The following is a 3,929-nucleotide window of genomic DNA, read 5'->3' on the forward strand; positions in this document are numbered from 1 at the left end:
TGAACAGTCTTAAAGAGCTCAAATTTGGATGACTGAGTCAAATTTGCAGTTTAAAAAAGTCCAGTAAGCAAATTAATTGTTTCCAGGTTGAAATGACTTTAATGGTCAAGATATACACAAACTTGATAGAGTTACAGAAACAATGAAAATAATTGAATCATGCCAGAGCTGAAGCTGATTAGTAGATTGCTGATCATTGACAGTGTGCAAGACTGCAGTGTTGCAGTCACATCTATGGGTGCATGGCCACCAGTCTGAGCATTTATTTTCTCATTCTCCAATGGACATCACGAAAAGATGACAGGCGCTGCTGGGAGTTGAACCCAGGATCTCCTGTTTACTACACAGGCGCTTTGACCAACTAAGCCACAGCACCTCTCTTAAGTATTTTGGATGTTCTATCCTGACATTCTTTAGATAAGTATACTTGCTATTTTGTTTTAAGAATCAAGACCGAGAACATACAAAGTAAAGCACACATTGTGTATTTTTATCCTGATGCATGCTCAATAATCCAGGTAGAAAAATCTAAAAAAGTTAAATCTGGTCCTCTGGACATTCAAAAAACCCCAAAACAAAGCAAATCAACAAAAACATGTAGAAACGTTTCGTCTCTCGTCCGAGAGACTTCTTCAGTCTGAGGTGCTGTTTTCAGCTCAGTCTCTTAAATAGCACCTTCTCAGAGTGGATCAACCAGCTGCTCACATGGTCAAGAAGGACCATCAGCCTAACAATGGATCATTACCACACTGATGGCTGTTTACTGTTCACAGAGGGCTGAGTGATACTAGCAATCACTGCATTGTAAGAGGGGGACAGTTGAACCCGGAGGCCTCCACCCCTGTTTAATGATGGACGATTTCTTTTCACAAAGATGGCCTCCTTTACTCCTCTCTCAAACCATCGTTCCTCACTGTCCAGGATGTGAACATCTTGATCCCTGAAAGAGTGACCGCTGGCCTGGAGATGAGTGTAGACCGGAGAGTCCTGGCCTGATGATGTTGATCTTCTGTGCTGGGTCATCCTTTTGGCCAGTGGCTGTTTAGTTTCCCCGATGTAAGACTGATCACAGCCCTCCTGACACTGAACAGCATACACAATATTACTCTGTTAGTGCCGGGGGACTGGATCTTTGGGATGAACCAGCCTTTGCCGTAATGTATTTTGCGGTTTAAAAGCCACTGGGACGTTATGTTTAGAAAATGAAACTTTGATTCTGAGCTGTTCTGCTTCACCCTCTTTCATTTTGTTGTTGCAGAACAGCTCAGAATCAAAGTTTCATCCTGCCTCAGCAATGCCAAACCACCACCTTCCAACATCAGTAGAGAGGAGAGGGATGCACTCACCACTTTTAGCAAGGACAAAAACATCATCATTCTCCCAGCCGACAAAGGAAGGCGCACAGTGATTTTGTACCAGAAAGACTATCATGAGAAAGTTATGACACTCCTTAGTGACTTAACCACTTATGAACCTCTGAAAAGAGATCCAGGAAGTGGTTACAAGAAGAAGTTAATAGATTGCCTGAAAAATTTGGAGCAGGACAAGGCTATTGACCGTATTCTGTACCACAGACTGTACCCAGGGGAGGCCACACCTAGTCTCTATGGTTTACCTAAAATCCACAAACAAGGTGTACCTTTAAGACCTATTGTTAGCATGATTAACTCTGTCACTTATAATGTTTCCAAATATCTGGCGTCTGTACTCATCCCTTTAGTTGGCAGCTCAGAACACCACTTGCAGAACACCATGGACTTTGTGGATAAGGTGAGGGATGTCATCATGGAGACTGATGAAACAATGGTCTCTTTTGATGTCACATCACTCTTTACGTACATTCCTGTTGATGATGCAATAGAGGTGGTCAGTTTAAAATTAAAATCAGACACCACTCTGAGCAGTAGGACCACGCTTTCCACAGAACAACTGTGTCAACTCTTGAAACTGTGCCTGCAGTCAACCTACTTCACATATGGGGAGCAATATTATAAGCAGAAACATGGGTGTGCTATGGGGTCTCCAGTTTCTCCTATTGTTGCCAACCTGTACATGGAGGAGGTAGAAAAGAGAGCCTTGATGTCCTTTTCAGGGACACCACCAAGTCATTGGTTCAGGTATGTTGACGACACCTGGGTTAAAATTAAATCTCAGGAAGTCCAACATTTTACTGACCACATCAACTCTGTGGATAAATACATCAAGTTCACACGAGAAGATGTAAAAAATGGCAGGTTGGCTTTCTTGGACTGTGAGGTCTCAGTCTCTGATAGAGGACATTTGCAAACCGAGGTGCACCGCAAACCCACCCACACAGACCAGTATTTGCAGTTTGACTCCCATCACCCTTTGGAGCACAAGTGAGTGGAGAGTTTAATAAAATGTTTTTTTTTTCTGACTATTTAACCTGTGATATAAAGAGTTTTTGGTGCATGTTGTTGTGAATCACCCCAGAGGCCTGAGGAGGAGGCTTGGCCCGCCCCCTCCCGCACGCTATCTCGAGGTTTCTCACCCTAGCTTCTCACGCTCTCGCGCTATCTCAAGGTTTTTAAGCTTCTCATGCTCTCACGCTATCTCGAGGTTTCTCACAGCTTTTAAGTCCAGGTGGGCATGTTTTGTTTACTGGGAGATGTTCCCACGTGATGGGGGGAGTATAAAAGTTTAACACTCAGAATAAGAGTTGGAGTCTGCTGGTGATCTTGATCCGATGCCCAGCCAATTGATGTTACCTTCCCACTTGGACTGAGGGCTCCCCAGTCGGTGTCACGGTGAGGGGCTTTACATCAATGTTTGATTTGTACTGAATGTACTTGTGGTTTGCTTCGCTGTATCTGTGGCAGTTTAATAAATGACACTTATTATTCTAGCAGAAACAGCCTGTGAGTGTTTTTTCATTGCTCCGATCATTCCTCGAACCTGTACTTTGTTTAAGATAATTTCATAAAACTTCAAGTTAGGAGTCATCAGGACTCTGTATCACAGAGCAGACAGCATCCCCACTAACTCAGGAGCCAGGCAGAAGGAGAAATCCTACACAAGACAGGCTCTAGAGCAACGTGGATATCGTAACTGGGCCTTCCTGAAAGCAGAGAAGAAACCCAAACAGGACTCCAGTCAGCCATCAGGTGAAAAGGAGGAACCCAGACCCAGACCAGTGGTCATTCCGTATGTTGAGGGAGTATCAGAGAAACTGAGACGTTTATTTTCTAAACATAACGTCCCAGTGGCTTTTAAACCCCAAAATACATTACGGCCAAAACTGGTTCATCCCAAAGATCCAGTTCCCCGGCACAAACAGAGTAATATTGTGTATGATGTTCAGTGTCAGGAGGGCTGTGATCAGTTTTACATTGGGAAAACTAAACAGCCACTGGCCAAAAAGATGGCCCAGCACAGAAGATCAACATCATCAGGCCAGGATTCTGCGGTCTACACTCATCTCCAGGCCAGCGGTCACTCTTTCAGGGATGAAGATGTTCACATCCTGGATAGAGAGGAACGATGGTTTGAGAGAGGAGTAAAGGAGGCCATCTTTGTGAAAATAAATCGTCCATCATTAAACAGGGGTGGAGGCCTCCGGGTTCAACTGTCCCCCTCTTACACTGCTGTTATTGCTAGTATCACTCAACCCTCTGTGAATAATAAACAGCCATCAGTGTGCTAATGATCCATTGTTAGGCTGATGGTCCTTCTTGACCATGTGAGCAGCTGGTTTTGGTTGTCAGCAGCAAACTGGTTGATCAACTTTGAGAAGGTGCTATTTAAGAGACTGAGCTGAATACAGCACCTCAGACTGAGGAAGTCTCTTGGATGAGAGACGAAACGTTTCTATTTTTTTTTTGCTTTGTTTTTTTTTGAATGTCCAGAGGACCAGATTGAACTTTTTCAGATTTTTCCACCTGGATTATTGAGCATGCATCAGGATAAAA

At 43.8% G+C, this 3,929-nt stretch overlaps 1 non-coding gene across 1 annotated transcript; it reads right to left on the reverse strand.

Moving 5' to 3' along the window:
• Positions 1–302: 302 nt before the first annotated feature.
• On the reverse strand, positions 303–376 carry trnat-agu. The gene has a single exon. It is a non-coding gene; the product is annotated as a tRNA-Thr (tRNA).
• Between the last annotated feature and the right edge of the window lie 3,553 nt (positions 377–3,929).

The sequence above is a fragment of the Nematolebias whitei genome, chromosome 5 (genome assembly GCF_014905685.2).
Source record: "Nematolebias whitei isolate Nwh7 chromosome 5, NemWhi1, whole genome shotgun sequence".
NCBI lineage: Eukaryota > Metazoa > Chordata > Actinopteri > Cyprinodontiformes > Rivulidae > Nematolebias > Nematolebias whitei.